Here is a 14325-nt window from a genome sequence, read left to right on the forward strand (position 1 = left end):
CATTCATCCATCCATCCAACCATCCAGCCATCCATCATCCATCCAACCATTCATTCATCCATCCATCCAACCATCCATCCATCCATCATCCATCCAACCATTCATTCATCCATCCATCCAACCATCCATCCATCCATCATCCATCCAACCATCCATCCATCCATCCATCATCCATCCATCCAACCATTCATTCATCATCCATCCATCCATCCATTCATCCACTCATCCATCCATCATCCATCCAACCATTCATTCATTCATCCATCCATTCATCCACTCATCCATCCAACCATCCACTCATCCATTCATCCATCCATCCATCCATTTATCCACTCATCCATCCATCATCCATCCAACCATTCATTCATTCATCCATCCATCCATCCATTCATCCACTCATCCATCCAACCATCCACTCACCCATCCATCCATCCATCCATCCATCCATCCATCCACTCACCCATCCATCCATTCATCCACTCATCCATCCATCCATCCATCCATCCATCCATCCATCCATGTGGTCTGTCCTACTTCATGTTGTCTGTTTGGTTCCATTAACATGTTTTCTTTGTTCCAAATGTTTAGTTCATGAATTTAAACCCAGAATCTTGTTAATCCTGATTTGTTTTGGTTCCGTTCGGGTCCGTCAGACCGACCCAGCAGCCTCATCATCATCAGTTTAATTAGAGCAGGTGATGAAGACGATGTTTGGAGTTTAGAACGAGCCAATCGGAGGCCTGGATCAGCTTCCCTCCCTCTGGATTGGCAGAGCGATCGTAGCTCATCGTGTCCTCCGTTGTTACTGTCAGGTTCACACAGACTCTGGCAAGGTGAGAGACACGTTAATGAAATATGGATGCCTGTAAACACAGAGACCCTCAGTCCTGGCAGCTCTTTCTCTCCCTGCCTCTCTCTGTTTTCTTTTATTATTATTTTCAAACCGCTCCTGAAGTATCACCACTGTCAGGTGTTTTTACCGAGGTCGCCCTTCATGTCTCCTGTCTCAACCCGACTCCCCATAAACGTTGTTTTCCCCTTAAGTAAGACACGGGATGAGCAGCTCTTTGAGGTTTACTTATCTGTAACGGAAGCATCAAACGCTTGAGGCTGCATTCACACCAGCTCTGTTTGGCTCACTTTAATCAGACTCCAGTTCGTTTGTCTAGAAAGTCCGGTTCGTTTGGGGAATCAGACTATAAAAAAGAGAACTCTTTGTTGAAGTGAATTCTGGTACGGTTCCAATGCTTATGTGAACATCAAGTGGATTGGGGACTGCTCTAAAAGCAGGAAGTGGACTAAAATGCATGGTATTCTGGGTAAATTCAACAAAAACAAACATGCTAGCTTACTACTAACGGAAGAAATGGCTTGCTGTCTTTTACCAAATATAAAAGAGAAATCCAACAGTCGCTCAAATCTGAGCTACACCGTCTTTGTTTACATTTCCTAAAGAAGAAAGTTGCACTCAGTGTCTTTTTTGAAGGTTTTTTTTTCGTTTCCTTCGGTGATTCTTGGTTCAGCACCCCCACAGGCAAGGAGGGGAACAGATTTTTCAAACCAAACTAATTTTTCAGTTAGTTTGGTTTGTTTGACACAGTGCAGGGCGAAAGATAACAGCAGCTGAACTTTTAACAAATATTGCAGTTTTGGTCCCAAATCGAACCAAAACTAATCTGTTGTATCTAAAAGCTCGGCCTGGGTTCGGTTGAAGTGAATTCTGGTGCGGTTCGAATAAATATGTGAACACCAAGCGGACCAGAGACCGCTCCAAAAGCAGGAAGTGAACTACATCTAAGAGCATTCTGGGTAAATAAAACCAGAACAAACTCACAATGCTAACGCTGTTTTTTAACCAAAACAAAAGTGAAATCCTAAAATCCGATGCCACTCCATTTTTGTTTACATTTTGTGAAGAAGGAAGTTGCGGTCAGTGTTTTTGTGTCGTTTCCTTCAGTAGTTTGTGATGCAGCGCCCCCACAGGCGAGGAGGGGAACAGGTTTTCCAGTTAGATTGGATCGTTTGACCCAGTGCAGTGTGAAAGCGAACCACAGCAGCTGAAAACGGAGGAAATGTTGTGACTTTGTTCCCAAATCGAACCGGGTCTACCGGTGAGAAAACACCCTAAAATCCCAGTTCCTGTGAGCGAGGACAGAATTATCCCTCGCAGGCTGATTTTTACTGTCTTTTAATGCCGACAGGCTGTTAAATAACCTGCAAAGAGATGAAAAATAATAATAATACGGAGGCGATTCAGCAGCAGTGGTGCAGTCAAGGGCAGCGGTTACTCATCTCAGCCTGATCTCCTGATAGAACGTGATGCCAAATGCGGACGTCCCTTTGGCTCGGTGCGCTTTGCGCTATAGGCAAAGAGCTTGATGTTCGCTGGAGAGGACAGGACAGCAGCAAAGTGGATGCTTGGAGAGCTTCCAGGGATTAAACTCATGAATCTAACAGAAGCCAGTGGTCATCGTGACACAAACAGTGCATGGGTGGGAATGTGCGTGCAGCACGCTGCGGCGCTGCTGCGGATTTGGGGAAGCAGGGAGGAAACGAGGGAAAGCCATAAACGCCTGCAGAGCGCCCTTCCATCTTCATGCTGCACATTTGATGGGTGCTACATTTTTATTCGAGACGACACATGCTTTGTAGCTCGTGTCTCTCCGTGGCTCCGCTAAGTGTTTTGAAGAAGAATGTGGCTCAAATGATGAATAAAAGATTGGTGTATTTGGGGTTTTATCTCCATGACATTAGGGACTTTTTGTCTGCAGGATGTTTATATATTTGAGGATTTTATAACAGATAATCATGACCTCATTATCCTCCTGTCTGAGAAAATTACTTGGATTTACTTTAGACTCTGATTTTATTATCTTGTCATGTGCGCTGAGCTGCTTTTGCAACATCTTGGCTTAATTATGAGGCGGTTTATGTTTGCAGAGTCTGCTGTTTCCAGACCATAAAGGCAGTAAATCCCTAAGCTGGACAGACAGTCGGATTCACTGCAACGTCTGGATGGAGGGAAGTTTTCGGAGTTTCACCAAATCAGGCTGGAAACGACATCAGGTCAGCTGGTGTAGAGCAAGAAAATGGTTTTATCTGTCAGTTTATTCAGTGAAATTCACCCGTTTATTAGTTTATCCATCCATCCCGTTATATTAATCAGTTTTTCCATCTCTGTTATTTTATCCATTCATGGTTTCTTCACTATGCGATTATTTTCTGTTTCTCCAAAACATTTTGATTTGATCTGCTCAAACTTTTTACATTACAGCTCTTTGGCTTTTTTAAAAATCTGTTTTAACTCTCCTGTCTCCGTCTGTCACGGATGTTTTTTCTTCTCAGTCGCCCCAAAATCCGGAGTCCTCGAACTCAAACTGCAGTTTAATCCCACTAAGTTTCATTTCTAATCTTTTTGTTTCAAACTAAATTGTCTCCTTAAGTTTTCTTGTCTTCCACGTAAAACACCGCGGACCTGTTCAGGTTGTTAAATAACAGGATGTTTATTTGGGTTTAAACTCTTCTCACTGCTTCTCCTCCCCGTTTCCCCCCTAGAAAAAAAAGTCAGGAATCACCATGGCAACCAGTGACTCAGCATTTCTTCTGGGTTCCTCCTCAGCCTGATCTTAATCCGTCATGAAATAAACTCAAAATCTTTCATGTCTACCAGAAGGTGGTTCTTCTTCTTCTGCTCTTGTTCCGCTTCCCTGTTAACCTTTCAGAGGAATGTGAATAGTCTGAAAGCTCTGTGAACGCCTTCTGCGCCGTCAGCATGTAAACACACAGAGTGACGCGGCGGCCATGTCTTAACGCCACACGATTCCTCCCTGACGGCTCATGAGTCTTTTCAGTTCTGCTCTTCTTTAAACCTTCATGTTGAGGTGTTTTTTTTTATAACCTCATTTACGAATCACGCTTCTGTTTCTATGAATGAGCGGTACCTTCTGTTTTCAGCCCAAACAGTGTATAATGTATTTTTTTGTTTGTTTTTTTGCCATCCCAGAAGCTTATGAGGCCACTCTGTGGATCAACAATCAGAGGCAGAAAACAAAAGATTACAGGCTAATCTGGTCAAAGCAGAGCTCTGGACGAAGCATTTATGAGCCGCTTTAGTTTGATTACACTCAAACAGAGGAGTTTACAGGCTGAAACAGATCCCAGCTGATTGGTTCAGACCCGGAGGAGCAGGAGGAGCTGCTGACCCGTCACACCATCTCCTGGATTTAAATACAATCAGGACCTGATAACCTTTCATTATCTGCCTGTACAAACCACTGGCCCCAGCATCCTGCATACAATCACCTGATCAGCAAAATAGATAAATGAGATGAGCTGCAAACACTTGAATTGTTTTATTTTGTAAAGTCTTAAAGCAGTTTATCTTTAGTGTGAACCTTTCTTGAGTTTTTGTGTTTTTAGTTTCTCTACTCTGCCTCATATTTCCCATCATAAATTGCCCCTCATATAAGCTCTTAAAGGGGCAGTATGCATTGTTCTCATGTGATGTCTCACCTCCAGGACCTTTGTAACATTTTGGTAGCTGCCTACTAGTTTGGGACTAGCTCTCACCTCGTTGCTACGACTTATAAATAATATGAATACATTACAGTTTTTGAGTTCTGTGTAATACTGAGACAAATATCAGGGATTTTTACTGTAGTACTTACTGCCAAACTGGCTAATGTAGCTTTTATCTGCTAGCGGACATGTACGGGTTTGTTACTACATGTACTCACTCTGCCAGTCACCAGAACTTTGTTATTCAAGTGAAGAGTTCGTATGTCCTTTACAAATCCAAAACGTTGACTGTGTGGATCCATTGATTCCCAGTGAAGCTCCTCCATGTTGTACGAACCCTTGCTAGTGAACTATGTCATAAAGAGGAGGCAGTTTGTCCACGTGGTTGGACATGTTTTCTTCTCCATCTCATACAAGTCAATCCTGACTGGCAGCCATTTTGTTGATGCATCTTTCTCTTGCTCACTGGTCAAGAGTGCCTACCAAGATGGCGGATCATTTCTGGTTCAGGCTTGTTTGAATTATCTACAATCATGTTATAATGTTATTTTCAGATACCTGAAGTGTTGCCTTGATTCTTTCATGCATGTATGAGAAATATTTTAATCGTCATGGCAACCAATCAGCTGGGTGAACGCAGCTCCTTCAGACTAGCCAGCAGCAATTAGCACACACCTGGTGGAACTGCTGACGTCAACAAAGGAGCTGCTTCTTAGTGAAACGCTAGTAAAAACGTTGCTAAAGGGTTAATAGAGGAGCCATGTTGTGATGACTTCCTGGAGGCGGAGCTTCAGAAAGAGCAGGAGCTTCTTAAAGGCACAGAGTCCTAATTTTAAGGTGTTATATTACAAAGTCATGTTAGATATACATAGCATTTTTATAACTGAACAGAGTTACTTGATTATGCTATACAATGATGGTATGTGACTGCTAACCACCTGACACTGCCTCTTTAATTTTTCTCTTTTGAGCATTGGATTCTCTGTTTTTTGTTCCTGAGTTTTGTAGATTTTATTCGTTAATCTCTACAGATGATGACAAAATTCTTTTAAAAAAATTATCTAGATTCTTCATGGGGGTATTTGAATTTTTCACCTTTGGGCATGTGGATGTCATTGTTTTCTTTTTGATGCATTCAGGTGTTTTCAGATGTTCTTTTCATTTAAAATCTGTAAATTCAGTTCACAGATGTATAAAACATAAAGCTTTTAATCACATTATATGTCAATTTCTGAGTTTAAATTCATTTTCTAGTATTTAGAAAATGGAAATGAATTGGATGTTACAACCTGACATTGGAAAAGTTAAGCGTGACGATTTACAGTGTAGATAAATCTCAGCTGACTTGAACTTTTTGAATTAAATCAACTTTTCGCTGATATTGGTATAACAGCCCTTTGTTTGCTCTTCACCGAAATTGATCATTGATTGAATAATCGCGACGCGCCATCATCCAGTTAATCAGAGTTAAAGTTAAGCATCGTGTTTACGCAGCCTCTCACTATCTGCCCTTTGTTTTTGTCGCTCCATATCTGTGTGTGTGTGATTGTGTGTGTGGGTGGGTGTGCGTGTTTTTTCCTTTTTTTCCTCTCCTCTGCCTGTTCTGCTGGGGGACTTGTGAATGGCAGCCAATGGGAGGGTAGAGTCCCCTCAGCCTCTCTGACATCCACACAGCGAGAAGTGATGCAGCGCCGCTGAGACGCGCAGTCGGGGCGGAACAACGGGCAACAAAAGCCGCAGCGAGCGGATACTCCGCGATCCGGCGTGCGGGGTTTTTTCTTTTGCGGGTTTTCTTTTTTACTATTTTGTGCGTCGTGGGAAAATCTCTCTCCGCTGGAATAAACTTGACCCATCAGGTAAGCGCGGATTTGCTTCGCTTTTAACTTCCAAAACGCAGATTAATTATTATTATTATTATTATTATTACTATTATTATTATTATTATTATTATTGTACATCCCTTCAGTTTAAATACCAACCATGCTCCGTGAAATGACAGTGTCCGGATTTTAGCGAGAGGTCCGCACGTCTTTGCAAGTAAGCTTCAAAGAGAGCACCAATGGATGCGCTGTTAAATGAGGGTATTTTCGATGCGCATCCAGGTTTCTTTAACTTTTCCGATGCGTATTTCTGCGGGGAAACGCTGCGTGTCCTGCGCCGATCAGATGCGCACCTTTCCTGCTGGTTTGTCCCCGCTGGTGGCAGATCCACGCCGCGGACGGACTTCAGATGATGTGGAGTTTAGTCAAGTTGTCTAAAAACACCGCGTCCTCCAGGGTTATTGACAAGCACGACCTGTCCGTGAATGTTTAATGTCCTGCCTGAATAATGCAGCGCGGCTATGAAAGGCTGTTTTACTTGAGCCTGACTGATGTGTGCAGGGAAAAGTTGCCTCCATGTTGCTCAACCTTTTTGTAAAAACTGAGGTAATGTGTCTGATCGCAGCCAAGAAGTTGGATGAGTTTCTGCTTTGAACGGACGGAGTTTACATTTGAAGAGAAAGAGGGATTTTATTGTTTTTTCTTCCAGTTTTTCTGGGTCTTTTTGTTTTTGGATGAAGAACTTCTGAGCTGCTCTGTGAAAGGGAAAGCCGGTCCGACCGGAGCAGACGGTCCAGGTTTGAAGTTCAGAGATGAAAGGGACAGAGGTGGAATCTGGCTGATCAAAGTCAAGCAGAGGAACATGGGCGGCGCTGCATATTTAAACCTGCGGGTGTGTGTGTGTGCGTGTGTGTGTGTGTGTGTTTTCCACCAGTATGAACAGGTTAACCGTGTGGAGCATCTCTCCTTCTCCCATATATCTTCACCCAGAGTGTTTTTGTGTTTTCCGACTCCAGATGAAGGGTTAGTGTTGCTCTGACGTCACAGGATGATGGGTTTACCCATCGGCCAGGCGACTATGACCGGTGACCCGAGCTGATGACATTATTTGTGCTCCAGATGGGCCTCATCGCGCTGTAATATCGAGCATTTCTAGTCGCCTGCACCGCAGCATCTGGAGCTAATGGAGTCCCGTCAGCCTCTGTGGATCCTAAAAATGATCCGGTTCCCTCCGTGGATCCGTTTCCAGCCCTATGGAAGTCGAACCGGGCTTCCACCGGTTCGACTCATTTCCATTCATGGAAATGTGACATTTGTTTCTGGTTTTCTCAATTGTTGACCGCCTGGTGTCTTTTATGACTCTGTTTGTTGTTTTGATGACGTAGAGCTCTTTGATTGAAATCAGGATCCTGGAGTTGCGTTTCATTTAATGCCCAAAGTTTTTGTGACTAAATAAAGTAGAAATGCTCCATAATGAGACGGATTCCCACCAGAGAGCAGGGTGGAGGTCCGCTCCCCTTAACGACGCAGACAAGAAACAAAAACTGGAATTTAAATCAATCAAGTTTATCTGTGTCACACATTTCAGCAACACACAGTTAAAAAAAACTAAGCACATCATATAGTCAACAGTTGTGACAGATATTACATTTTATCAGCTATCATCAGCAAAATCATAAAAACACATAAAATATGTTTAATTTTCCATCTACTGTAAAGCTCAGTGTTTCGGTAATTTTGCTGTTTTCTGGACATTTCTTCCAGATTTGTGCCTCCTAGAAGCTGCATGTTTGGTTCTGGGTTTCTAGATTAAATGAGTGTAGCTGAGTCACAAAAATACAAAATGTTACCAAAATCTTCTATTTCAGTCCAGGTATTTTACCTATGTTAGCCAGAAAATTAGATTTTTCTTCCCCCACGAGCATCTTTATTTAACACAAAGGAATCCGTTGAGTCGCTCTAACCAAAGCTAACAACCACAGCTCATTTTTAACCAGATTAAATATTGATTGATTCTTCAAACTGTTTGGTTTCCTTCTACAGTCCAGTAACGTTCATGTTTGCTTATTTGGAGCTAACTTTAGGCGTTTGTGTTTTCAATCTGAATGATTCATAGAACAGAGTTACACTGCAAAAACACAACATGTTACTTCAAGTATTTCTGCTCTTCTTTTAGTGGAAATATTTTAGTACATTTGAAATAAAACTAACCCACAAATACCTTTCCAGCTTGTGGTAAGCCAAAAATTCTTTAATTTTGATTTAAAAAGTAAAGATTTTACTGGCAGATTATTTCACTTATAGAAAGGACGTCTTGATTTAAATGAAATAATCTGCCATTTTTCATCAATACTAATGAATTACTGACTTAAAACAAGCTCCTATATTTTGCGTAAAAGTTACTTGTAAGTTAATATTTTCTTATTTCAAGATATTTGCACTGGAAACTAAACCAAAAATACTTGGTGAGCTTTTGTGGTTTTGCAGTGTAATCCTTGTGTCTCTAGAGATTTTCACAATAAGACATCTTGGATTAAAATGTCTGGTGCAAAAATTAATCTTACCAAGTATTTTTGGTCTAGTTTCTAGTGAAAGTATCTTAGTTCACTTGGAATAAGACAAAACTAACTCACCAGTAACGTTTCAGGTAGAAATAAGAGCTTGTTTAGAATCAATAATTTGCTAAAATTGTTGAAAAAGTTCAAGTTCCACTGGTTCTTGTTGTAATCTGCCAGTGGAACAAGAACCTTTTCATCAATATTAATAAATTATTGACTTAAAATAAGCTGAAGAGTTACTTGTAAGTTACTTTTATCCTCATTGAAGTGTAAATTAGACAAAAATCCTTGGTGAGACTTTGTGTTTGCTGACCACACGTGCAGCATGTGGCCTAAACGTTTGCTCATCAAGCTGAAAGCAATCCTTGTGGTTGTATTGGTTGTTTGAGGGCATAAGACTTTTCCTTCATGTGACAACAACCCATGATTCTCGTGTTCTCTGTTTGTATTCCTCATAAGTTCAGTAAGTTTCTCCAGTCAATGTTTGGGTTTCCTCACAGTTAGAGTAGCAACTTCATGACTCCATCTATGAGACGGTTTCCCTTCAGAGACGTCTCTGTGGAGCAGTAAGGACTCCAGAAAGTGTCGAAAGTATGGATGTACGTCTCGCCTTTTAATACGAACTCAAACAGGAAGCGGAAACTCTGACGTGAGTTCATGGATTCATCAATATCACGGCTTTCTGGGCCGTATTTGGTTACTTCAGTGGGTTTTTGAGTGAACAAGTAAGGATGTGGGTTTGAATGTTTGAGGTTTTTAGAACCAAACAATACGGAAAAGAAAATTAGGAAGGAGTAAAGTTAGTGTGTTGATGTTACTGAAAAGATTTGAGGACTCTTAACAGACGATAAGTTGTTCCAGATGTTATTACAGTAAACAATAATATTGTTTTGAGTCCAATTTAATGTGATAATGGCATAATAATGCAAGAACACAACCTCAAGCTTTAAATTCTAATGAACATTTAACACTGGTGCTGGAAGACATTTTAAATATCCAAAATAAATAAATCAACAGAAAATAAAATTAATTATGAAATATGTGTAAAAAGAAGGGACTGGTTGAGACCAAAACACCAAACTGAAGAGTTTTGTCATCAAGTTTTTGGTGAAAGGAGAAAAACAGTAAATGATGCAATTGAAAATTATTGACCTCTCATGTGGTCAATTGATTTATTGTTTATTTTTTAAATAATTTTAAAAAATTATTTTGTTCAGACAGGGTTTAAATAATTTTGGGTTTTCCGTTATAATTTAGTTTTGTTTTACTTCATTTTTAGAGTTTTTTCTAATTTTTAGAATTAAAAAAGGGTCAAAATATTTTGATTATGTTTACATCAGTAGGGTAATAAATACTCAATAGAAGAAACCATTTAAATCAATCAATCAATCAATCAATCAAATTAGCAAAGCACATTTCAGCAACAAAGCAGTTCAATCATCAACAACATACTGTCACCAACTGAGAAACCAAACAAACATTTTGATTTGTTCCATCGTCAAAATCATAAATTCATGTCAGATATGTTGGTCAATCTTCCGCTGATTATGGTTCAAAAGTTTTTATTTTAAAAAAATGTTTCCAGTTATTGTTAAACAACCGACTGACTTTGGCGTTTCATCCCAATTTCTGCCGTCCGCCATTTTGTGGACAAGCATAAGTGTCACCAGGAGGAAAAAATGTATTTCACATCAGACCCAACAGCTAATGCATAGATTCATAAACACGAAAATGAAGAATGCTATGTTTCAGTTAGCTTGAATAATACACAATGTAGTTCCAGTTAGTTTTAGTTTTCACCATTTAATTACCGTCTTTATTTATCGGGGTCGTTAGGTGAACATGTGCACCATGTGAGCTGGAAAGAAAGAATCCCTCAGAGACGCTTGTTGCCCGTTTGAGGGCATTGGTCAACATTTCCTTCATGCGATGAGAAGCTGGAGTTCCTTTGTTGCGTTGATCATGAGGCTTTGTTTGACCGTTGGAACAAATTTCCTCGCAGGCAGAGTGGGAACTTCATAACTCGGTCTTTGCCTAATGAGACGGATTCCCTTCAGAGACGTCTATTTATGGCGCGGTTGGAACTGTAATTGGAGGGAAAGCAACCTAAAGGGAAGAGATGATATTCGTCTTCTCTTGCGTGACATGAAACACTAACGTTACTGTTGCTATGGGCAACGGACTCCACAATGTGGAGAGTGACTTAGGTCAGTAGCTGTGTTTTCATTACAAATTCGTCGATATTCCGCAAATATTGGAAAAAATCTAATTTGTCAATTACGGAGTTTCAAATTAAATAAGAAACATGACTAAAATTACAAGTGAATAAGTTTGATCATGCAGAAAGTAATTAAAAATCATCCTCCAACCACTTCCTGTCGTCTTCTTCGTCATTTCTGCCAGTAGTAACATCCTGTTGTTGAGCTACGGAGGAGATCAACAAACAGAATTCTGATTTTTTTTTCTTAGAAGTTTGACATCTTTACTCACAATCCCAATTTTGTTTCAAAGATTTCAGACTTTTTTTCCTCAAAATTTTGACTATTTTCTCAGAATTTTGAAGATTTTTCTCAGAATTTTGACTTTTTCCTCAAAATTGACATTTTTCTCAAAATTTGCATTTCTCAAAATTTGCATTTCTTTTTCTCAAAATTTTCTTTTTGGTGTTTTACTTTTTCTCAGAATTCTCACATTAATTCTGATTTTAAAGTCAGAGTTATAATTTTGTCAATTTATTTCAAAATCCAAACAGCCTAACATTCATATGTGTCAATGTCAATTATGTTATTATTATTTTTGCTTTGTGTAGGTAAACTCCAATTTCACATAATTAAACTCATACATTTATTTACTAAATGGGCCGACAGAGATGCTGCGTTTTAGGTAAAACTGATGAACAGCAGTTCAGGATCTGGTCCTGGAAGTCCAGAGTTTCGTTATGAAATCACTTATATTGCTGTTATTTGGGTGTGAGACGGAGTAGATGGCTGCCAATGTTGAATAGTACAATCTGCCAGCATATTTATTTTTTATTTTTTTTTATTTTTATCCCCCCTCCTCTTAAACTTTGGCTAGGCTCCACAGCTTTTCTAATTATGAAGTGTCTGAGAAATTGCTTCACAACCAGTAAGCCAGCAAGCAGTCGAACTGAATCACCAACAACAGCCTGGCAGACACACAGTTTAGAGAGCTTTTTTTTATTTTTTTTTATTTTTATCCCCCCTCCTCTTAAACTTTGGCTAGGCTCCACAGCTTTTCTAATTATGAAGTGTCTGAGAAATTGCTTCGCAACCAGTAAGCCAGCAAGCAGTCGAACTGAATCACCAACAACAGCCTGACAGACACACAGTTTAGAGAGCTTTTTTTTATTTTTTTAAATGTATTTTTATTGGGCAAACACATTCCTGCGTCCCCTTTAACCCTTGTATGTCGAAATGGGGTCCAACTGACCCCACACACGTAAAACCTGTATCATTTCCATAGACCTCTATGTTTGCCTCAATCCTCACGAACAAGAGTTAAACTGGAGGATACACACATTCAGAGGGAGGCAAACAAACGACGTACAAAAGAAGAAAGGTGTTCGGTTCTCTGCGCGCTTCTCAACACAATTTAACAAGATATATTATTGAGCCAGGAGGCAGCGGAGAGCCAGCAGTGGGCTGCAGTCTGACAGGCCCAGATAGTGATTTACAACAAAGCCCCCTGGACCGTGGCACAATTTCAGAGACGCGGAAATGACACTGCTGAAGCAGGCCACGGAAGTCATTTCTTACCTTATTTCACCTGAGGACGTTTATCATATCGTTTATCATTTATCGCAATAAATTTCTCACCCTGATTCATCGTTTCTCAAGATAAATTCCAATTAAAGCTGTTGAAAAACTGTGTGTTGTTTTAATGTTTTTTTCTAAAGAGAGTTAATACATTTAAAAATTTGAAATGCGGTTTTAATTTACAGTTTAAAGATGTAAATCATGTTTTTTTTTATGTCACTGAAGTCTTACACTGCAAAAACACAAAATCTTACCAAGTATTTTAGGTTTAGTTTCTGGGGGAAACATCTAATCTTACTGCACTTGAAATTAGATCGAACTAATGTGTGTCCTCGTCAGTTAGTTTTGTCAGTGCCGTTACCTAGCAACCCCACAGAAGCCCCACCCGTTACCTAGCAACCCCACGGAAGCCCCACCCGTCACCTAGCAACCCCAGCAAAACCTAGCCACCCCTCAAAATAGAACAAACTACCTTACAAATAACTTTTTAGCAACATATAGGAGTTTTTTAAGTCAATAATTTCTCAGTCTTGATTTCAGTTATCTAATTTTTTACATGCAATAACCTGCCAATGGAACTGGTAATTGTTTAAATCAATATTAATGCATTATTGACTTAAAACAAGCTTTTATGTCTTGCTCCAAAGTTACTTGTGAGTTAGTTTTGTCTTATTTAACATGTACCGAGATATTTTCTCTAAAAATTAGACCAAAAATACTTAGTAAGATTTTGTGTTTTTACACTGAACCATTTTTAATGGTTCATTAAACTTTTCCTGTTTTACCTCAGTTAGGATTAGCAAAATTATTTCAATTTGCTAACCGTATAATAATAAATAATCACAGAGAACATTTAGAGATTTATCTTAAAACACATTTCAAAACCATAAATTTGAACATATTTCCTTAGCAACTGCTAGATCTAAACTTTATGGATGAAGTTAAATATTTCCGGTTGCTTTTCACAGCTTGAATTTTGGTCGACATCTTGAAATGTTGCTTCAATTTTCCCACAATATTTTGTAAGTGAAATAATCTTCCAGTGGATCTCGTACTTTTGACTTAAATCAAGCTGAATATGTTGCTGGATAGTTACTTATACGTTAGTAAGATTTTGTATTTTTGAAGTGTCATTTCACAATTTGTTACTCTATTTGTTTTTATTGTGAAAATCACTTTGGAATCCCTTGTTACACCTCAAAAACACAAATTCTTACCAAGTACAAAGCTAACGTACACGTAACTTTTCAACAACATATAGAAGCTAGTTTTGACTCAATAATTGCTTAAACTTGTTTTTTTGGCGCATATTACAAATGGGAGTCTTTCAAAAAGAAGTAATAAATAAATAAATACTTTCCAGGACCGTAAAATATTGTGATAAAACTTTGACGTGAACCAGAACACCCCTGAACGTCCAAGGACACCAAACATCCCACCTGTGTGTTAAAATCGTAATCGATTTCTGGGCGCTGTTAAGACTCCGGATTGGATTTGGAATTAAATCTCTGTATCCAATATGAGGTTTGGGCGAGGCGGTGGCGGCGGGGGCAACAATAATCACCTAATGGTAGAAATCACAAGTCGAGATCACTATCAAAATCTCATCAGCCGTCCCTGGCTGCAGGCTGAGCTCGCCGCTGAATTTCATGG

General features: G+C 39.5%; 1 protein-coding gene across 2 annotated transcripts in view; it reads left to right on the plus strand.

The window, feature by feature from the left end:
• The window catches only part of LOC103146924 (cadherin-6-like), a 147245-nt gene that overhangs the window by 52982 nt on the left and 79938 nt on the right, over positions 1–14325 (plus strand). The window contains exon 1 of one of the 2 annotated variants that reach the window (XM_007565031.2): positions 6089–6374. The exons of the other annotated variant lie outside the window; for it this stretch is intronic. The gene's annotated coding sequence lies outside the window, so the exon portion shown is untranslated. Of the gene's footprint in view, positions 1–6088; positions 6375–14325 lie in introns of those variants that run through there. 2 annotated transcript variants of the gene reach the window in all.

This window comes from Poecilia formosa, unplaced genomic scaffold, assembly GCF_000485575.1.
Source record: "Poecilia formosa unplaced genomic scaffold, Poecilia_formosa-5.1.2 Scaffold171, whole genome shotgun sequence".
NCBI classification, from domain to species: domain Eukaryota; kingdom Metazoa; phylum Chordata; class Actinopteri; order Cyprinodontiformes; family Poeciliidae; genus Poecilia; species Poecilia formosa.